The sequence below is a fragment of the Podarcis melisellensis genome (assembly GCF_964234715.1).
Source record: "Podarcis melisellensis genome assembly, chromosome: 2".
NCBI lineage: Eukaryota > Metazoa > Chordata > Lepidosauria > Squamata > Lacertidae > Podarcis > Podarcis melisellensis.
The window spans coordinates 13,315,869-13,339,423 of record NC_138529.1 but is presented as its reverse complement, the minus strand read 5'-3'; the positions used below and the strand labels follow the sequence as shown (position 1 = coordinate 13,339,423).

Here is a 23,555-nt window from a genome sequence, read left to right as displayed (position 1 = left end):
CGGGGGGAGGGGATGGCAGGGGGTGTTGTAGCTTCTCTTTTGCTGTGGCAGCTCAGCTCAGGCCCCTCGGGGGAATGGGGTAGCTAAGGATCCAGCAAGTCCATGGCTGGCTCTGCTTCTCCCATCCCCCACACCTGTAATGCCCTGTTTCCAGAGCGTGTATTGACTGCTGCCTGTGGAAGGTGTCCATGTTCTGCACTTCTCATGGGCACAGCAGAGACCTCTGCAGTGACAGTCTCCACATCACCAGCAGAGGCTGACCAAGGTCAGAGGAGGAGCATCTTTACCATATCCTAACTCCCTCCAACCTACACAGCATCTTAAAAAGCAGAGACATCTCCTTGCCAACAAAGGTCCGTATAGTTAAAGCTATGGTTTTCCCAGTAGTGATGTATGGAAGTGAGAGCTGGACCATAAAGAAGGCTGATTTCCAAAGAATTGATGCTTTTGAATTCTGGTGCTGGAGGAGACTCTTGAGAGTCCCATGGACTGAAAAAGATCGAACCTATCCATTCTGAAGGAAATCAGCCCTGAGTGCTCCCTGGAAGGACAGATCCTGAAGCTGAGGCTCCAATACTTTGGTCACCTCATAAGAAGAAAAGACCCTGATGTTGGGAAAGATGGAGGGCACAAGGAGAAGGAGACGACAGAGGACGAGATGGTTGGACAGTGTTCTCGAAGCTACCAGCATGAGTTTGACCAAACTGCAGGAGGCAGTGGAAGACAGGAGGTGCCTGGCATGCTCTGGTCCAGGGGGTCACGAAGAGTCAGACATGACTAAATGACTAAACAACAAACCCCCTCCAGCATGCAAAGTTCAGGGTGTTGGGTTTGCTCTCTTTGCTATGTACATTCCATACAGAGCACATAACTTCTTCCAAAGAATTCTGGGAGGTGTAGTTTGCCCCTGAGATTCACAGTTCCTAGCACCCTTAACAAGCTGCACCACACCGGCTTTTAGTGACAAACCAAAGTCCCCTTCATCAGAGGCGGAGCTAGCTGCTGCAGCACCTGGAGCGGTGTGCACCCAGGGGGTGGGGCTAGCCGCCTGCTGTAGTGGGGCTAGCTGCCAATGGGAGTGGGGCGAGCGTTCCAGGGGGGCTGGGTGCGCGTCCCGGGGGGTGCGTCACCCACCGTGAGCCTCCTGGGGGTGCGCTGCCCACAGTGAGCATCAGGAAGCAGCGTGATGATGTCACCCCCCCAGGGATGGCACCTGGGGCGGACAACACCCACCGCACCCACCTTTCTCTGCCTTTGCCCTTCATGGCTTATATAGGAGTTAAGAAGTTTCCATGAGTAGAAAGGGAAGCGGGCGCCACACTGTTTGCCCTGCCTCCAATGTTAGTTGCCTTCCTGGCCCTCTGATGGCCATGTCTGAGGAAGGGAAATTTCATATGTGGGATTCTATGTGCATAGACTTCCAAGTTATTTGGAACCCTGCACAACCAGAGTTCCAGATTGCACGGAAGGCTACGCATCTGTCTGTAGGTTTCCCTTCTTCAGCTATCCAAACTCAAAGCATCAGTGTGAGAGGGTGGCGAAGGACAGGATATTGGGGGCTCGGCCCATGGTGTGGATCTGCTTCCCCTTCTACTTATCAAGCCTGTACAGAAACTGGGCTTGGAATGTGCATTGCAGGACCATTTAACTCCAGCTCATGAAAGCTTTTAGAATCATAGAATCATAGTTGGAAGAGACCACAAGGGCCATCGAGTCCAACTCCCTGCCAAGCAGGAAACACCATCAGAGCACTCCTGACATATGGTTGTCAAGCCTCTGCTTAAAGACCTCCAAAGAAGGAGACTCCACCACACTCATTGGCAGCAAATTCCACTGTCGAACAGCTCTTACTGTCAGGAAGTTCTTCCTAATGTTTAGGTGGAATCTTCTTTCTTGTAGTTTGGATCCATTGCTCCGTGTCCGCTTCTCTGGAGCAGCAGAAAACAACCTTTCTCCCTCCTCTATGAGACACCCTTTTATATATTTGAACATGGCTAGCATATCACCCCTTAACCTCCTCTTCTCCAAGCTAAACATGCCCAGCTCCCTTAGCCGTTCCTCATAAGGCATCGTTTCCAGGCCTTTGACCATTTTGGTTGCCCTCCTCTGGACACGTTCCAGTTTGTCAGGGTCCTTCTTGGACTGTGGTGCCCAGAACTGGACACAGTACTCCAGGTGAGATCTGACCAGAGCAGAATACAGTGGCACTATTACTTCCCTTGATCTAGATGCTATACTCCTATTGATGCAGCCCAGAATTTCATTGGCTTTTTAATATTTTTTACTAAAATATAAATGTGTTTGATCTTTAAAGTGACAGGGAACTCCATGTATTTTTGCTGGCTGTAACTCATTCCCTTGCACTGAGAATGTTGCCATTGAAATGGATGTTCTCCCCAACCACTTGTATGTAAGACTAAAGTTGTTACGCTCTGCAGCAGAATCTTCTGCATCAGGGGAAAACTCATCAGGGTGGGGGAGACTCATTCAGCCCCTGGGAGATCTCCCAACATTTGGCAAAACATTTTCCGCAAACTTGTAGCAACTTCACTGCATTCCGTTCAGTTTAGTCACTTTTAGGACCAATGCTCTTAGTAGGGCAATGCCTTGATTTACCAATGGCTGATATTATGTGCTTTGAGTTCCCACATTATTTTTCCATTTGTAGCACAGAGAGTTAAAGATGTGCTGCTTTTTTATTTGACTGGATGGATGCCCTGCTTTGTAATATGTTGCACTGCAGTGTTTTGTTCAATGTGTAAGCTGCTGTGGAAAAAAGGGATACTTCCCCTCTATAAATAAATAAACCCTCAAATTTATTTGGCTCTTTACACATCTTGTTTACATATTCTTTTTAATGTATGAAGCAACTGGTGGGTTTTGCAACATTCACTAAGCATGAATGAATCAAGAATGAATTGCGCATTGGTAGGATTCCCAGCAGCACATTAAGCGATAGGCAGAACACACCCTAGCCTTGTTGAATGAATCAATGACCCATGTGTATAGAGACAGGTGGATTTACTGCATAATAAATATTTGTACTAAATGGTGATATTTCAGCCAACTTTTCACTTGTCCTGAACTTTGACTATAGAATTCACTGAATTTATGGTGGCCAGATGAAAAGGGGAAAAAAAGAACATAACTAGATCTTCAATAAGAATGGCAGATAATGCCCTGGAGGAAGAAGCAACAGACTTCAGAGGTTTGCCTTTTGAATTTCTACCAGAGAAATCAGAGACATACAATGAAATTTCCCACATAATAAAATCAGCTCAGTTTGGCAACTCCCAAGGTCAATTGGAGGGCCATGCAAAAGCAGGAGACTGGGATGAACTTCACTGCCTCTTAATATATTGATTGCCATTTTGCTCACTGTAGATCAGGGAGATCCAACCATGGTGCCTGCCATATGCTGTTGAATGTAGCCCAGCTCCCTTTTCTGATCGTTAGTCATGCTGGTTGGGAATGGCAGAAGCTAAAGCTGAACATCTGGAAGATATTCTGCTCCGCTCTAATCTTGTCAAAGATTAATATAGTCCAAACTATATTAGCAGTGGTTTAATATAGTCCAAACTAAAACATCAGCCTTAGTCTGTGATTCACAAACTGCAAGGTGAGGCTCTGGTATTCAAAATGGCTTCAGCTGAAATTCTCAAGCTGTGGCACTTAGTGCAAGCTCTGGTTATTTCCATATGGTATGAAGCAGACCTAGGAAATTGAAGTGTACATCTCATTGGTCTCAATGCAGCCAGTCTAGCTTATTTGCAAGCTCGAATGGTGTGTGGGTTGTCTATTAACCACTCTGCTATACCCAACATGAATTTCCTCTATGGCTGATCCACACCAAAGCCATTTTCAGGAACCAAATGTATTGACTGAAGCTCTCAGGGTTGTTGAGACCAGTCCAATGTCCAGTTGTTGTGACACTGGAATGGAAGTAATCAAGGTATCTTAAGGGCAGGAATAAGCACTATATTTAAGGAGCCAGAACTGCGTAATTGCTGGCTGTTCTGTTTGCAGAGATTGGGAAATCTTTCATATTGTGCTTTCTCCTTCTCAGAAAACCAGGGTGCAATTTGAATCAAGCATCTGAAAAGACTCTGTTTGAATGTTTGCTAACTCCTCCCACACACCACCTGAAGAGTTTTATCAGACAATGATGATGTGAATGACACCAACAGTTTCCTCCTCCCCCTACAAACACACCATTTGCATTTTTAATTCCTTGTCTGATTAAGAGTTCTGGGGAACTCCAAAGCTTGCACACTATTTTGTAACATTTTGATTCTCCTGATAATACCATTGCCCAAATGTGCATTTTATACTAGTTCTGGGTATGCCCTGCTGCCTTCAAATGAAGCCCTATTTGAAACCAGGGGAACTTATTTCGTTGTAAACATGGTTAGGATCTGCATGTAAATGATTTGGGGAGGCAGAGATTCCCAAGGCTCCTTCTCATATATTGTGATATGATTTCTACTACTATTGTTTCTGTGTAGAAATTGCCTTGAACTGGAGTTGCAAAGGATCCAAATTTTATTGCAAGCTTAACTCATCACCTCTTGACTGAACCCAAATTTTGAAGGTTTCCCAGAAAATAATGAACTTCAGCCTCTGAACCCTGGGCCCCACCACTGGAACAGAGGAAGCTGTGTTATCCTGAGTCAGGCCATTGCTCTATCTAAGGTGAAAGGTAAAGGACCCCTGGACAGTTAAGTTCAGTCAAAGGCAACTATGAGGTGTGGCAGTCATCTCACTTTCAGGCCGAAGGAGCCAGCATTTGTTTGTTAGATAGCTTGCTGTATCTAACTCAATATTGTGTACACTGACTAGTTGTGCCTATCTGGGTTTTCAGGCAGGAGTCACTCTCAGACCTACCTGAAGATGCTCTACCATTCAAGTACCACTGTTCCCCATAGCTTTCATATGCAACATGGTCCTGTGAACTGACCAGAGCTTATCCGTTTTCTTTGAGCTCAGGGCACAGACCCAGCACGTGTGCTTATGTCTTAAAAGGCTTGCAGTATTTGCTGATGCCTGTGTGTTAATTGTCCTGATCAGCACATTTTTTGCCTTTTATGTCTTTCAACAAAGATAAAACCTAATTGATCTGACTTCATAAAATATTAGGTCACACTAATTAAATAATCCCTCTTAATTGCTCCCTTTAATGTTGAGCCCAAAAAGAAGTAGGAGTTGAAAGAAGGAGAGAAGCTTTGTTAGATGTCTGGTATGAAGGCATATAAATTATATACAATGTATCACCCTATGAAATACAACCATCTACATATAATATGGATTCTTTGACCTGAATCTTTACAATTTGTGGGAAATTGTATAACTGAACTGTGAAACAATTTTTGGGCTGAACCATTTGGACATGAAGAGACATATCCCCAAATTTCTTCTCAACTTGGCCAGTTATGTCTTTTCAGAAAGTCCCACATTCATGGTGTCGGGTTTTTGTTTTTTTAAGACTGGTAGTAGTTCTAAACTGGCACTAACAATATTCTCAGTAGTATTTGTGTGACAGCTGGCAAAAAAAAACTGCTTTCAGAAAGTTACTTTCTTGCCAATTGAATTTTATTAATTATAATAAGTATACCTCACTTGCCTGTCTTAAAAGGACCCACCCACCCACCCCCCAGCAGTTAATGTACCCTGATAGGTTCATTTTTCTATCAGTGAGCCCTGATTGGCTTGCCTGGCTGTGATATGAAGGCTGCAGGAAGCATTGGGTGGCTAAATTGATGCTCTGCCAAGGACACTATGGGAAATTAAAACAGTGACTCAATACAGCTGCCAAGCGCAACCAAGAATGCTGGACCAGAGAGGAAATTAAGGATCACCAAAGACAGACATCAGTAGTGGGCCCTGCCAGTGGATTAGGTTCTGGAAGGTTTCCAGATGTTGAGTCAACCCTGATTAAGCACCATCAATATATTTTTAAAAAAGGTGTGGGGGACACACATCTCAGCAGAAATGTGAATAAAGACTATCCACTAAACAGATTTTTCCTCAGGTACTATACCAAGTAGCCAGGCGGCAGCAGGCCTACAGAGATGGAGTCAGTTGGCCTTCTTATAGGAGGTCCCACAGCTCTGCCTTCATGACTAAGAAATCCCTGTCCTATGTGTCCTCCTTCTGTACCACAGAATACGAAGAAATATAGTCCCAGTGCACATGCAATTTCCCTCTCAAAGGAATGGCCGCCTGGCAGGAAATGATTGACCAACTGTGGACTATTTAGACAGTTACAGTGGAAGAACCAGAAATGTTGCACACTCAGAGATATCACAATAGCAACATGTCTGTGTGTGGCAATGTTGTAACTAGGGAGGTGTGAATCTGTCAGTTTCAGGTTCTCTCAGTTTCTCATTTTTCCAACAGTAAATTCAGCTCTTCACAGTTCCACATTAATCTGTGATTTTAAAAAAAGTTCTCATGAAAACTAATCCATTTTTAAAATGGGCTTTCTCCTAATGTTTTTTCCACAGAGCAAGTTCCCCTAATAGAATGCATTTTTGTATCTTGTTTTTACTAATATATATAGTTTTATGCATACTTTGCTCCAGCATATGAATTTCCATACACATTACTTGGCCGCAAAATTAAGAAAACTGTGGATTTCAAAGGATGGCTATGTTTTGCTTCACATATTGTTTTGGGAAGCACAACTTTTGATAGGTTTGTGTTTAACTGAGAACTGAATCAAATTTCTTCCCATCCTTAGTTGTAAAACGTTTTTGTACAAAAATCTGATGCTGTTCCACACATTATCTGCTGCAATTTATAACTTGTGCAATTTATAAGTTGTACTATAGGAGTATGCTGTAATGTGCCTTTATCTGAACTCTACAGCTCTTGCCATTACGATATAAAATGTCTCGCCATTGTTTTGTTTCTGTTCCTCGCTTAGTGCTCTCCAGAATTCCTTCCTTTTATACAACTATGTGTGGAATATTCAGATTCCTATTCTGAGTCACAGTTTCAGTCCGGCCCATTTCAGAACAGCTGTGTGGGTAAACAGAGTACATGTATTTAAGCTCAAATAAAGTTAATAAAAGACTAGTATTAGGTATTTTTGGAAGTCTAGGTAAAAGATTAAAGTATTCCCCTTCTCTCAGATGTGCCTTCGTTCTAAGCCACAGAGATTGGTTTTCATTTGGACTTTGGATATTCATGTTATGCTGTTAGCGAGTAAAAGCACAGCACATCTGCATTCAGTTGGCTGGCAGCATTGAGGTGGGGATGGGAGTAGATTTTGAAGGGGAAACTGAAATGGCATATTTATTTCTTTAACATTTTTAGCATTCTGCATCAGTGATATCACAATGACATTTTCAACATCATGCGGCAATAGTACCACATTAATATATTAATAATCAGAATAACCAGAGCTTTTTCTAGCCGGAACTCACCAGATCTCAGTTCTGGCACCACTCAGGTGGGCATCATTGCATTGTACAAGAACAAGGGAGGTGTTCATGGTGAGTTCCAGCACCTCTTTTGCTAGAAAAACAGCAAAAAATAGAATAACTACTAAATAAAATGAGAGAAAAAGAAAAAGAATACAATTATCATTAACAAACCAATACAGCAATAACAGAAAATATATTTACAAAACCTAGGTAGTATTTACTCCCAAAACTACATTAAATTTAATCGGATATGTAATCTCAAAGCACTCCCAGCAACACATGTGGGTTTATATTTTCCTGTAATTTATATATAATAAAAGTATAAGTAAATTTTCAACAAAATGATCATAATCCTGTCTTCTCTACCACTCTCTGAAATCATATTGGTCAGTTTAACCCAAACTTTTTCAGCAGGGGGCTGGTCCACTGTCCCTCAGACCTTGTGGAGGGCTGGACTATATTTTGAAAAAAATATATGAATGAATTCCTATGCCCCAAAAATAACCCAGAGATGCATTTTAAATAAAAGCACACATTCTACTCATGTAAAAACACCAGGCAGGCCCCACAAATAATCCAGAGATGCATTTTAAATAAAAGGGCACATTCTACTCATGTAAAAAACACGCCGATTCCTGGACTGTCTTCGGGCCAGATTTAGAAGGCAATTAGGCCAAATCCGGCCCCCAGGCCTTAGTTTGCCTACCCATGGTTTAACTATACAGACAGGCTACCTCCTATACTTGATTCAGGTAATCATCCAGAGTAGGTGATTGGGTACTCTTTCACTTATATGCAATTATCCATTCTAGGGGAACATTTCCATCACTTGTGCTGTTTCAGCAGCTGGATGAGAGGAGCTATCTTTGTTGGGAAAATGGCACAGGGAGTTCCACAGTCCTGATCTGATTCAGTGGGGGTGTGAAGGGTGTCACACGCCCTGCCTATTCTGACATGTGAATAAAAACATCAGAACCACAGACACAATATTGTATTGCTCTTTCTGTCAAAAACATCCTGTGTACACATTATCGTTTCCACTGGCTCCGGTGCGCTCACACCACTGCTGTTTGAACTCTAGTACATTTGACTTTAGCCATAATCATAGCTGTCAACTTTCAGATTTGAAAATAAGGGATCACCAGCCTCGAAAATAAGGAATCAGCAGCCTCACCTGTCCCGGGGACAGTCTATGGGATATCTAACAATCCGGGATAGCAGCGGGAAGCAGCGGGAAACAGCGCTGGAATAAGGGAATTTCCCGCAAAAAATGGGAAGCTATGGCCATAATCCATATCTATCCTGCAGCTTGATGCATTTCCCCCTCAAACCAGGCTCCATCCAATCTGAAAACATAAGCAGTCACTTAGAAGTTAAGTTGAGGTGTGTACATTTAAGACAGCTGTTGCTCGTGTGCAGATGACAACCTCTGGTTGGTGGTTTGCAGGCCCAAGGAAACACATTAGCTAATGCACATCCAGTGACGACATCCCCACCTCCTCTCTGGTGCGCACAGCAAGGTAAAATGCAACTTGAAGCGTACCAGAAGGAAACAACCTCTCTACATGTTTAACTGCTAATATGTACACAGCCATACTGTATACTGTTTATGAATCCCATTGCCTTTATTTGTGTTTTCTGTGCAATTACAGGCCCTCTCCTTTGTTTTTGTTTGATAAAGACACCAAACAACATTGCAGAGCTGTTGCAAGCCACTCTCCAGCTCAGCAATATTGAGTACTGTAACCCTGGACTATATCTGCATCTACAGTGCAATTTTTAATTTGTAAAAAACTAATTTAAATATATATATATGAATTTTCATTCACAGCCTTCATTTGCCGAAGATACTAAATTGTTCAGGGTCGTTAAAACAAAAACAGACCCCCACAAACCAAGTGAATGGGAAGTAAAATGACAAACACAATTAATTGTAAACAAGTGTAAAATGATGCATGTTGGGGCAAAAAGAAATCTTAATTTCACATATACACACATGGAGTCTGAACTGACAGGGACTGATGAATAGCTAGATGAAGCCTGTGATTACTAAACCTGGGATCTATGCAAAGCATGTGACAACTGCAGGCAAGGGGTATTAGGTGTTGGCAGACCCTCTGCTAGCCCTCACTTGGCTTCTCAAACGTGGCTCCCCCGGAAAACTAGTTGCTACCAAAGTCCTATAGCCATGGCATGGATCCTCAGGAGTTGAGGATCTGATGAGTAGTCAGATAGGAGACTATGAAGAGCCTTATTTAAGCCTCCATAGGCTTTCTTCAATAGCAGAATATAATTAAATCTCCACTGTTTTCACATCTCCATTATCACCCCATTCTTAACTAGATGGGTGGCATTATTATTATTATTATTATTATTATTATTATTATTCCTGCACTGCTGTGAGAAGCATGGCTCTGGAAAATACCCACCCCAAGCCTGTGCAGTTGATGTGGGGGTGAGCAAGAAGGGGACCATATCGGGATTTGGGAGGAGGATAAGGTAAAGGTAAAGGGACCCCTGGCCATTAGGTCCAGTCATGGACGACTCTGGGGTTGCGGCGCTCCTCTCACTTTATTGGCCGAGGAAGCTGGCGTACAGCTTCCGGGTCATGTGGCCAGCATGACTAAGCCACTTCTGGCGAACCAGAGCAGCGCACGGAAACGCCTTTTACCTTCCCGTCGGAGCGGTACCTATTTATCTACCTGCACTTTGACGTGCTTTCGAACTGCTAGGTTGGCAGGAGCAGGGACTGAACAACGGGAGCTCACCCCGTCACGGGGATTCGAACTGCCGACCTTCTGATCGGCAAGTCCTAGGCTCTGTGGTTTAACCCACAGCGCCACCCGCGTCCCCTGGGAGGAGGATAATATGGAATAAATCCAATGGGCTATTCCCCCCCCCCCCCGACTTTTCGGAATTGACTCGGTAATATTTATCTTTCTTTTTAAACCACAGACTGTTAACAATGTATGAGCTGTCCAAAAGTAAACAATCCTTTGCCTTTTCTTTTGGCTAAATACCCTGGATTCTTGTTTGGTGCACATTCTATGCTGACGCACTGTTTCCTTCCTGACAAGAAGGCTCGCACGTGGGTAGGTTGCTTACCTCACTAATCTGTTGGTTTCCATACAGCAAGTACAAATCAAGTACTTTCAATCTCAGAAGAGAAAGCATCAAATTAAATGGAATCAGGGCTGCTATGGGTTTTCACTGCTCAAATTTGGAATGGTTACGTAGTCATTAAGCTTTGACCTAGGCCATGTTCCCATGCTATCCTGGGAGAAACCTAAAAGTTGCTTTTGGTTGTTCAAACTAGAACTCACATAAAGATGCCCTGTAACGGTTAAGGGGAATAGGAAAGTGGGGAAGCACATTTGGTGCCTTAAATGTCTGTTTTGTCCTATTGTAGGGGGGGAAATGAGATATGAACTCCAAGATAATCAACTAGCCTTCCTCACACAACGTCCAATACTGTACTCATATATATCCCCTTCTATGTATTGGGAAGAGTTTTGAGGCTGGGCAGAAAATCCAGATTCAAATCTCATTGAGAACTGGGTAGCAAACATATACTACAACTCCCATCACCCCTGATCTTTGGCCAGGCTGTTTGGGACTGATGGGAATAGTAGTCCAGAACATCTGTAGGGCACCACGTTCACTACCTCCAAATTACATGATTTCATAGATTATACGGCAGTCTGGACAGAACGTTTGATCAGTGTTTGCTGTGACAGACATTAAAAATGCCTAGGAGAGATGTCTATTTCTAAACTAAGGGACTCTTAGAATGTGTCCACTTAAATATGTCTCCAGGTCCCATTGTGCATTTATTGCTGCAAACACAGATGAACTAGGACTGCCCCCCAAACATGAAAAGATTCTGAGTGGCCTACTTCACAAGGTGGTTGTAAGAAGATTAACCCTACATGTGCTGCTCTGGGCTCCTTGGAGAATTTATAATATAGCTACTTGTCAAATCAAACAGAAATAATTTGTTGGTCTCCATGTAATGTATTACAAAAGTGATATAGCTGTAATTAGAAAAGCAAGTAATGTGTTTCTTAGTTCAGCTGACACTGTGCTAGTTCAGGCCAATAAGAAATTTGAAACAGGTTTAGTACACTTGGACCAGCATGATTCTGTTTCACAAGGAAAACTTTTCGTGATACAGTAGTGATTTTCATATGTGAAAAGTGACTAATATTACTTTATCTTAATCTTAGGCTAATAGTTGAGTATGCAATTCAAATAAAGCCTGTAATTTGTACTACAGTTTGGAACACAGAGGGGAAAGTGGGAAAAGAACAGAAGAAAGCACTGCATTGATTTTGGATTAAAAGGTAAAGGGACAGCTGACCATTAGGTCCAGTCGTGGCCGATTCTGGGGTTAGCTGATACTCAGTAATAGAAAAACTATCTATATCTTGACGCAAGTAGTACAGGCATTAGTGATTTCAAGACTGTATGACTATGGGGGCTTCCCTTGCGCTTGATCTTGAAACTGCAGTCAGTGCAGAATGCTGCAGCATGGTTACTGGCACATCTAACACCTCTGCTCAGAGATCTACGTTGTGTGCCAATTTGCTACTGGGTCAAGTTCAAGCTGTTACTATTCTGATATACAACCCTTAAAAGACTTGCAAGATTATTTGCAGGATCGCCAAGCCCCATATGTGCCCACCTGACTGCTTCAAGTGGCACTGTTACAGGTGCCATACAATATTGGTCCCGCAGTTGCAAGAAATTAACATCTTAGCATGGCAACGGCTTCACTTTGGAACTCCCTGCCTATTGACTACACTTTGAAACTCCCTGCCTTCTCCTTTACTCTTTTCAGCACCTGCTTAAAACATTTTTGTTTATATGCAAGCTTATCCACACACGCAAAATGCCTTTTAATCTCTTTTCAACTTACAGTTGATTTTAATTCTTTCTTTGAACTACCAACCTCAGAGTCTGGATGGTAGGAGGCTTCCACAACCAGCACTGCTTGCGACCCATCAGAAGCAACTTGTCTATATATCGCTGGGTGGGGGCCCTCCACATTTTTCGGGGGGACCTGCCTCTTCCAGAGTCTCTGGAACACTGGTGAGAGTTGGGAGTCCACCGACCAGGGCCAATGTGGTACCTGAGGCGAGTCACAAAATGGTGTCTCCCCTTCCCCGCTGGGGGAAAAGAGGTGAGCAAAGATCTACATCAGGGATATGGCTGACAATAAAGTGCCATATGAGAGACTCTTGAGAGTCCCATGGACTGCAAGAAGAACAAACCGATCCATTCTTAAGGAAATCAGCCCTGAGTGCTCACTGGAAGAACAGATTGTGAAGCTGAGGCTCCAATACTTTGGCCACCTCATGAGAAGAGAAGACTCCCTGGAAAAGACCCTGATGTTGGGAAAGATGGAGGGCACAAGGAGAAGGGGACGACAGAGGACGAGATGGTTGGATAGTGTCTTCGAAGCTACAAACATGAGTCTGACCAAACTGCGGGAGGCAGTGGAAGACAGAAGTGCCTGGCGTGCTCTGGTCCATGGGGTCACGAAGAGTTGGACACGAATAAACGACTAAACAACAACAAAGTGCCATATTGGGATTCTGCCAACTGAGGCAGTCACCTCATCCCTTGCGTGGGCCACCTGAGGCAGTCGCCCACCCTCATGGGAAAGCCAGCAGTGGTGAGTTCTTCTTCTTTGGCTATCACTCGTAGCCGAGTAATATTGTCTTCCATAAACACAGTTTTAACCGTGAGTCCATAAGTGACTGTGGAGGCCAATTCTGGACCCACACATCCTTCCACAGTGGGGACATTGGTTTCCGGGCGGGAGTTGATCACGGTGGGGATTTGCCAAGCATGCCTTCCTCTTAGCACGTTTCTCCCTTGCGTCCTGAGTTCGAGTGTCTTCAAAGCCCATGACACCTTTGGTAAACCCTGCTCTCCAATTGGAGCACTCGCAGGTCAGTGTTTCCCAGTTGTTGGTGTTTATACTACATTTTTAAAGATTTGCCTTGAGACAGTCTTTAAAACTCTTTTGTTGACCACCAGCATTACGCATTCCATTTTTAAGTTCAGAATAGACTAGAGTGGTACCTTGGGTTAGGACTTAATTTGTTCCAGAGGTTTGTTCTTAACCCGAAACTGTTCTTAACCTGAAGCACCACTTTAGCTAATGGTGCCACCTGCTGCCGCCAGAGCACAATTTCTGTTCTCATCCTGAAGAAAAGTTCTTAACCCAAGGTACTATTTCTGGGCTAGCGGAGTCTGTAACCTGAAGCGTCTGTAACCTGAGGTACCACTGTAGCTGCTTTGGAAGACGATAATCGGGCATCCGTTGACTGACTATGCAGAACTGGACAGATTAACCAGAAAAATTAGATATCTTCAAGACCAAAAGTTCATCGAGGACTGGGGGAAATTTGTTGAATATCTGAAAAGAACGTGTGATGTGCAAACAACACTGGTGGGATTTCAAGAAGCACTGTGAAAACAGATATATTGTTAAAAAAACAAACAGGAGTGGGAGGGAAGTTTAATGGCAATATAAACAGAGAAATGCGTAAACTGGGAAGTAAATATGGATGATTGTCAGAGAATCCGAAGGATGTCTAAAAACTAACAAATTTGTGAAAATCTGTGCAAATTTGGCATAATTGTATTTTTGAATTGGATAATAATAAAAATTATTTTTTAAAAAAAAGATAATCGGGCATCCGCACAACATGACCAGTCCAACTCAGGCCACAGCCCGAGTCATATTTCCCTGGGAGTAAGTGCTATTTGGACTGGCTGGGAGTTAGACATACAGATATTATTAGGCTTGCGCCATGAGAAGGGGCAGAGACCGACAGCCTCCCCTCTACCTCACGACGCGCCCATCACCTCACACAACCTGGGTGAGAGTCTGAGGGCAAAGAACCACGTGACTCCCCCCCCCCCGCCCCCGGCTGCCGGACGTGTGAGGCGTAAGCGACGTGAACCGAGAGCCGAGGAGGGAGGACAAGGAGTCGAGCTTCACGCGCCCTGCCTCTAAATACACGAGGGCGGGGAGTGAGGCAGCGGTGGCGGGTTTAGAACCCGGTGCCTCGGAAAGTTATTGGGGCGCGCGGAAGAGCCTCGCTTCCCCATTGGGCGAGGTCCGGGGAATTTCGAGGAGGAGGCGGGGCCGGGGGCGGGGGTTTCCAGTCAATAGGGCGGTTGCCGGAATGGGGTTGTGTCGGGAGGCGTGGCGCGCGCGAGTGAGTGGCAGAGCCGGGACAGGGAGCGAAGGTACGGAGCGAGCGTGTGAGGGCTTTGGTGGGTCCCGTGGCAGGCGGGCGAGGAGGGGAGACGACGCGCAAGTCCCCACCGTGAGGGGGCAAAGCGCCCGAGGCTGAAAGGAAGGAAGGAGGGAAAGAAGTTGGGGACTGTGACTGTGTGTGTGAAGAAAAGTGAATATGAGTAAGGGGGGGGGGGAGGGAGGGAAAGTTTGGTGACGCGGGGTGGGGGGGTGGGAGAGGGGGAGGGGAGGGTATTATATCACCCCGCATGAATTATTTTCTTTTAAACTATGTACAAATCACTTTTCTTAACGACCATTCATCTGCATTTATAAAGTATCCGAACTGGTACACTAACCTGTTCCAAATGGTTCACACTTAATATCGAGCTCTGCTAGGGTACTATGTGAGGTAAAACTGAAGGAAAATATAATTATCCCCCCCCCCAAAAAAAACCAACAACAACTGCTGTGTGTTTCTGAAGCTACGGAGGTTGTCCCATCTCCCCTGTTCTTCTGAATGGCTTTTTCTTGGTTTGTGGAGCCTATCCCTACTACGCCTTATAAGCCAAACACCTAAAAATACAAAGTTCTAAACTTAGGTACTGTGGGATGTACCGTAATTCCAAATAAATAGAACAGGAACCTGGAACACAGTAAACTGAACCGAGACGCTTTGGCACGTGTATTCCTGGATGTACTTTGTGTGTGTAGGTGCAAGGAGGATGTGGTGGGTGCATACGTCAGTTTAGAGTTTTGCAAGCGTGTTTTACCTCTGCTTGTTTTGTGATCAGCTGCTATAAAGAAGCATGGTTAGATCACGTCCACACCATTCCTTTAAAGCACTCTTTAGCATACTTTCCTTGGAGAAACCCAGCCAGATGGGCAGGGTATAAATAATTTGTTGTTGTTACTGTTATTATCGTTATTATCATAACCATCCCCGAAACATGCTGAGAACTGTAGTTTCTTAAAGCTGCTTAGAGTTGTAGCTTTGTGTGTAGAGTTGTCTACTCCTCACAACTTTCAGCATCCTTAACAAACCACAGTTCCCAGTGCTTTGGGTGAAGCCATGACTGTCGAAAGCGGCATAATACTGCTTTAAATGTATGGTGTGGCCTATGACTATAGATTTAATTACGGTATCCACAGTTGGCTCTGAACTTCCTGGTGGATAGGCAGTGCCACTCTGACTTTGCTCTGTGGCCAGTCATAGTTATGGAAGGGCTATGAAATGCTGTGCTAAGAGGAGGCGTTCTTTTCTATTCAACTTGTTTCCTTTCTCCTTCGAAGAATCTAAGCTTATGTGTGGACAAGCCAGCATCCATTGCTGACACCTGCTCTGCCCAACCCATTGAAAAAGCCAGTCTGGTGTTCTGAACTATGTTGGTCAGCTGGGTCTAGCTGCCATGTTAATTTCCCACAATGCTCCTGATGTAGCATCCAGGGCTACATTAAAATGGCAGATAGGCACAGCCAGAGGCATACCTAGACTCCCTTGTGTTTTTGGAAGGAGTTGTATATTTGGCCCATGCCAACGACCGGATTTCTCTGCCAAGGCACCCAGCGGAGGTTGCATGCCTCACCTGGCTGTGCAGAGGAGTTGCCTAGGGAGCTTGCAGATGGGTGGACGGGCTACTAGCCACTCCGTGCCAGAGTAGAGTGATGCAATTTTTGCACCCCCTTGGCGGTGGCCAACCTGACCAGCTCCTAGGGACGACCCTGGATGCAGTTGCTGCTGCACACTGTTGCCTAGCGCTATCAGGTTAAGCTGAGGGGGCAGGCACTGATGGAGCACAGGACTCATCTTTGCTATATAGCTATGAGAACTGATCTAGATTTAACTTCAGATGTCCCCTACGATGGGGTTGTTGAATAAATATCCTCTGGATCCAGACTGCACTTCCATCTTACTAAATGTTGCAAAGTCTTCCAGTTCTTCCTTGAATGTGGCATTGTCCTAATTTATTACCTACTGTCTGTGTTCTACAGTGACAATTCTCTCTCTTTTAAAGAGCACTGAGGCCTTATTTATGAGACCCAGAGTAATGCAATAGGGGAGGTATTTATCTGACATATCAGACAGTGAACACAGGCCAAGGATCTGTCTGTGATCACTTGTGATGATCATGTCTTCTTGAACACTCTCGTGCTGTAATGTGCAAACAAGACTTTTTAGAGCTTTCCTCCATAGAAGTGTGATTACTTGGAGGACAGAATTGAATTAAACTAGAGATGACTTGTATAATAAGTACACATGGCCAAAGAATTCCTGCATTGCAGGGAGTTGGACTAGATAACCCTAATGGTCCCTTCCAACTCTACAATTCCATGATTCTATGAGTCTATGGTTACCCTGGCTTGGCCTTCCCCACCTTTTAAAAACAGTTGTTTGAGACCCGGTTTGCTGAATAAATATTTGTACATGAACTAAACAGAAGTTTAGAGATGGCTACTTGAGATACCATTTTGTGTACAGTCTATCCTAAGTGCTACAACAGCATCAAATCTCTAATCCTACCTACCCTGGCTCTGTGCCAGCATCACTGACAGTAGAGAACTCTAAATGTCTGCGTAGCATATGCTGTTCAGGTTAGTGTCTGAACCCATTGACCCCATGTTAGCAGTTCCATACAAACAAATCTGATTTGGGGATTTAGGCGTGCTTAATTTTGAAAATGAAGTTGCTTTTTTTAAACACACACACACACTTCCTCAAAATCTCAGGTGTATGGAACATTTGTTCCTCTGTACATTTATTATTATTTCCTCATGTTTATATCCTACCTTCATGGAGCTCATCTCATTCCTGGATGGGGGTGCCCTCTTTCTTTGCAGAGCTAGGTTCAGCTGAGAAAAAGCGACCAGCCTGGGGTCACCCAGTGAACTTCACAGCCCAAGCTAGGATTTTCAATCCCCAAATCAAGTATATGCAATGTCACTGTCTTCTTTATCATGGTTTCATCTTCATGGTTGAGCCTTGGAAAGTCTAGTTAAGTCTTGGAGTTGGGTCGCTTGCCACTGCAAAAGAATGCAGTAAGAGAACAATGCCTTATTAATACTTTAAAAGTCCATTCCCTGATTTCTTCTTGCTCACTAATCACTCCTTGCTTAGTTCAGATCTGTGCTGTTTAACTTTCCTACCTAGCTTGAGCCAAGACTTGACTATATCTACACTGTAGTTAGGATGGATCGCAGCCTTGTGTACCATTCTGGCAGGAGTGGCATGGGAGAATCATATCACTCAAGGTAATACAGTCGTACCTTGGATCCCAAACACCTTGCGAGTCGAACGTTTTGGCTCCCGAATGCCGCAAACCTAGACGTGAGTGTTCCAGTTTGTGAATGTTCTTTGGAACCCGAATGGCCAATGCGACTTCTGTGGCTTCTGATTGGCTGCAGGAGCTTCCTGCAGCCAATTGGAAGCTGCGCCTTGGTTTCCAAACATTTTGGAAGTCGAACGGACTTCCAGAACTGATTCCGTTCGACTTCCGTGGTACCACTGTATATAAATAGAGCCTCTTGCAGCATCTTCATAAAGGAATCTGGACTTCTGCACTCCATTTTTTGTCCAGCCCTGTGTTTCCCAAACACCTGTTTGCCAGGTAATGGAACTGCAGAAACTGTTGACATAGGGGAGGCAGGAGGCTGTGTAACAGTTTACTATTTGCCCATTCTCTCCCATGATTGCTACAGCCAAGTACTTTCCCCTCAAGTCAAATTTTTGGTTGAGCCTCTTTAAAGGGAACAGTGGATGTGAAAGAGTAGCCCCACTCTTTTAATTCTTTTGCTATATTTCATTTTCCTGTGGAGTACTTGATTTATATATTTGTACAAAACATATTTTCATCATGTGCTTGCTGTACTTCTCATTCTGTGGGTTGTCTAAATAATAAAAGTTCTGAAAACTAGCTTAGCCTAGTGAGAGCCGCCTCGCTGCTCCACTATTAACTTGTTTGGTGGCCTTGGAAGGTTTCATTGCTTCTGCTTAAACATTCCTCATAGAGTTTTCAGGAAGATGAATAACTAATTATTTTACATACATTAGAAGTAGTGGGTACTTCAGTAAAAAGAAAATTAATCCCAGCTTTTAAATTTTATGTAGTTTCTATACTTAGATAGAAAACCAACTATTATTAATGCATTGGCCACAGTCTAGCAGACTTTCTCCCCCATGCTTTTCAACATCTACATGCAGCCGCTGGGAGAGATCATCATGGGGTTTCGGCTGGGTGTTCATCAGTATGTGGATGATACCCAGCTCTACTTCTCTTTCAAATCGGAACCAGTGAAGGCGGTGAAGGTCCTGTGTGAGTGTCTGGAGGCGGTTGGAGGATGGATGGCGGCTAACAGATTGAGGTTGAATCCTGACAAGACAGAAGTACTGTTTTTGGGGGACAGGAGACGGGCGGGTACGGAGGATTCCCTGGTCCTGAATGGGGTAACTGTGCCCCTGAAGGACCAAGTGCGCAGCCCGGGAGTCATTTTGGACTCACAGCTGTCCATGGAGGTGCAGGTTAATTCTGTGTCCAGGGCGGCTGTCTACCAGCTCCACCTGGTATGCAGGCTGAGACCCTACCTGCCTGCGGACTGTCTTGCCAGAGTGGTGCATGCTCTGGTTATTTCCCGCTTAGACTACTGCAATGCACTCTATATGGGGCTACCTTTGAAGGTGATCCGGAAACTGCAATTAATCCAGAATGCGGCAGCTAGACTGGTGACTGGGTGTGGCCGCCGGGACCACATAACACCGGTCCTGAGAGATCTGCATTGGCTCCCAGTACATTTCCGAGCACAATTCAAAGTGTTGGTGCTGACATTTAAAGCCCTAAACGGCCTCAGTCCTGTATACCTGAAGGAGCGTCTCCACCCCCACCGTTTAGCCTGGACACTGAGATCCAGTGCAGCGGGCCTTCTGGCGGTTCCCTCATTGTGAGAAGTGAGGTTACAGGGAACCAGACAGAGGGCCTTCTCGGTAGTGGAGCCCGCCCTGTGGAACGCCCTCCCTTCAGATGTGAAGGAAATAAGCAGCTATCTTCTCTTTAAAAGACATCTGAAGGCAGCCCTGTTTAGGGAAGTTTTTAATATTTAATGCTGTATTGTTTTTAACACTTGATTGGAAGCTGCCCAGAGTGGCTGGGGAAACTCGGCCAGATGGGCGGGGTATAAATAAATTATTATTATTATTATTATTATTATTATTATTATTATTATTATTACATGCAAAGACTTGCACATGCACAGCAGGCCTAACTTTTCCCAATAGCAACCTTTCCCAAGACACATTACATGCTGCTCTCAACAGGGGAGAGTCCAGTTGTGCCTGGGTCCAGCTTGGGAGCTTCTCGCAGACTTCTAGTTGGCCACTGTGGAAACAGGAGGTTGCACGAGATGGACTACTGGCCTGATCCGGCAGTCCCTTCTTATGTTCTTAACACTTCCCTCTTTGTAATTCCTATGTTTAAAAATAAAGGTGGGGAGGCTATTGCTTGTAGAAGCAAGGCATGTGCCATGCTTTATGCCTGGTTCTGGTCATATTGCTTCTAGACTGGGCAGTTCTCCCTTACTGTATGCCAGTGTTCTGATAATTATACCCTGAAAATATTTTGACAGGTTTCATACATTCGTATGCTTTATGAATGTTGGTTTGCTTCATTGGTTAAGAACATGAGCTCTTAGCTAGACGTCTGTAGTACTAATGTCATCTCAGTCCTGCTGCTGTTTCTCAATGTGCATGGAGACTTGTATAACATTGACAGTAAGTGCACTGTGGAAGCAAGCAGACCACAATAAGCACACATTTCTTCCCTGGGTCAAGAGAAACCTGATCTGCCTCTAGCAGAAACTAGATTTGCACAGCATCAATTGGCCAGCTCTGGTGTTATTCACAAAGTCACATTTCCCCCCCTCCCTTCTCGGAGCAGGGATTTGAGGGCCGTTGTCTCAATCGCAATGAAGCTGTTTAAAAAGCCTTTTTTAGGTAAAAAACATAAAATACTGAACAAAAATTAAAACAGATAAACATAGAAGGTATTTGAAAACAAAGCAGGCAGTTTTTCTGAAGCATGGGGCAGAGGGTGGAGAACAGTGTTGGATCCAGAAGCTTTTATATGTGTTTTTACAGGGGTGGAAGGTGCAGAGCTGGCATTGCAGCAGAAAGCCCACACCCATTCCTGTTTCAAGGCATTTTTGCCTTGGACTTAGTCCCCATCTGTAAATATTATGGAGATAACCTAATATCCTTACAGTGTTGTAAGGATCAGAGATTGCTGTATGTGGAGCATAGTGAGAAGAGTGTTATTTAAATAATAAGCATTATCAGATTTCTCCAGTTGGGAGTTGGGTGCTGTCATAAAGTCATATCTGAAAGAATAATAGCATTTATATAGCATTTTAGGGTGTGCAAGGTGCTTGGTGAACTTCTTGTAATTTTACAAAAAAACCTGTGAGGTATTATTGCATAACACAGGCGGGGTGGGGGCCTGAGGCTGAGAGAAGAACTAGCCTAAACCCTTTGTAAGGGTAGCCAGCATCGTGCCCTCCAGATGTTGTTGGACTCCCCTCCCCATCAGTCTCAGCCAGTGTGGCCAGTGGTCAAGAATTATGGGAGTTGTAGTCTACCAACACCTGCCTGAAGGACGGCATGCTGGCTACTCCACCCTAGTGAGTTCATGGCGAAAAAAGATTCAAAATAGGGATTTTCTGATTCGTAACCTAGTCTATGATGTACCAGCTCTGAAATGCACACAATTCCTGTAGCTCAAGATACCCTACGGGGTTTTAAAAGGTTTTAGTCCTTGTAACAGGCAGGCATGGTGAGTTTTCCTTCCTCTTTTAAAGCAGGGTGGAGTAGGTATGAGCCTTAGGTGCCAAGTAATGGGCAGAGGAGATAGATGGCAGTTGACTATGTGTCCTTTCATGCTGCTGCCTGGGATGTGTGTATAAAGGGCAAGGCATCTCTGTGGTTTGTTTGGTATGTCTCTGGTGAAATGAGAGGGTGGAGTTTCTGTAGAAGATTTTGTGAGCTTATTATGGGTAAGGAAAGCAGCATCCTTTTCCTTCTCTCTGGATTCCCTTTCTCATCTCATCTCTCTGGATTCCCTTTCTCATCTTTCTAGGCTGTATCAGAGATCCTATAGAATGAAGCCCAAATTTCAGAGGAATGAGGTTTTTTGGATAGAGATGTTCCCAGGGTTTGCTTTGTTCTGTGGCGTTCCTCCCACGCTATATATCGACTAGTGACTCATCTTCCTTTACAGGATCGGTTGCAACAGCAACTTGTTCGGGGAAATAAAAACAAAAAACCACTTCATTTTCTACTGAAAGAGACTTGTTTTAGCATTCAGCTTTATTTTGGAGTGTCTTCAAAATTGCGGGAAATTTGCCACCCACAGACAGGGTTGCCACTAAAATTCAGCGTGTATGTCAGCTTGGCCTCTGGTCTTGAATTTCAGGGCTAAAGTTTCAGGACGGTTTTGGGCACTTAAAATTATATGTTGGCACCTTGGAATCTTGACACTTTTTACTAGCTGTGTATAGGCCTGTCTCTTTGGAATGTGAAATAGAGTAAACAAGGACAGCAAGAAATATAATGCATTCTGGTTTGGAAAGAAGAAGAAAAAAAAACACCAAACCTGCTTCTACATTTTAGCTGCTTTCCCCCTGTCCTACCCCCAGTTTCCTGTAAACTGATGGAATTATTGCTATCTGCCAGTTAAAGTTACAGAACTTTAACGGAAAGAATTTGAGCATTATTTCTCATTTGAGGGTGGCCCTTGTGTTTTAATTGGGTGGAGATCAGGAGCTGGAGGCTCCAGCTGCTTAACCAGAGGCAAGAGAAATTTATGGAAAGGATGGCAGCTATTATCATGACTTGCTGGAAGTCCACTTCGGAGATGACCCCTCTCCCTGTGGCCGTCCTGTAAGGTAGACTAGAGCAATATGATCTTCATCCATGTTGAAATTTTCAATTTTCCCCTGGCTACAAAACAGGGGAAGCACCTGCAGCTTCTGAAGGTCCTGGAGCAGCAGAAGGTACTCTGCATCCACCTGGCATCCATGGACATTCTGCCGCATAAGGCTGTTTAATGTATTCCTGGGTCACTGTCCTTTCTCTGCATCAAGGATGGGGATCTTATGCCTCTCCAGATGCTGTGGACTCTAACTCACACCATCCCCATCCCCTCTCTTGACATTAGCCATGCTAACTGGGTCTGATAGGAGTTGGGAGTCTGACAGCACCTGGAAGGCCACAGGTTCCCCATTCCTGCAGTTTTATGTATCCATTTGTGGCTCATAAAATGTGATGGGGGTCTGTGCGAATTGTCCAAGCCCATTTCTAATCAATGTATGACTGGGCTCTCAGTATCAGTGTAATTCAGCGCTTTGTTTCTGCCTAAAACCCCTGGAAAGCCGCCACTGTGGAACAAGGTAGATTATATTAGATTAGGTGGACTATTGGTCTGAGTCTGTGCAAGGCAGGGTTTATATGCTCGTATTGGTAACTCAATACAGTTGTACCTCAGGTTAAGTACTTAATTCGTTCCGGAGATCTGTACTTAACCTGAAACTGTTCTTAACCTGAAGCACCACTTTAGCTAATGGGGCCTCCTGCTGCTGTGCCGCCGGAGCACAATTTCTGTTCTCATCCTGAAGCAAAGTGCTTAACCTGAAGCACTATTTCTGCGTTAACAGAGTCTGTAACCTGAAGCGTATGTAACTCGAGGTACCACTGTACTGTGGAATTTGAGTCATTGTCATTCTATTGTGTTTTATTGTGGGTTGGGGAAAAAACATTTTGATTATCAATATTTTCCTATTTCAGGTGTACTTATTAAAATGTCAATGAGCAGGATATTATCAGCAGGCTTGGG

At 44.3% G+C, this 23,555-nt stretch overlaps 1 protein-coding gene across 2 annotated transcripts in view; it reads left to right on the top strand.

Annotated features, from left to right (window-relative positions):
- The first annotated feature begins 14,635 nt into the window (after positions 1-14,635).
- The window catches only part of VDR (vitamin D receptor), a 79,450-nt gene continuing 70,530 nt past the window's right edge, over positions 14,636-23,555 (top strand). Inside the window, exon 1 of one of the 2 annotated variants that reach the window (XM_081898826.1) lies at positions 14,636-14,693. The gene's annotated coding sequence lies outside the window, so the exon portion shown is untranslated. The other variant, XM_081898827.1, reaches the window with a different exon arrangement.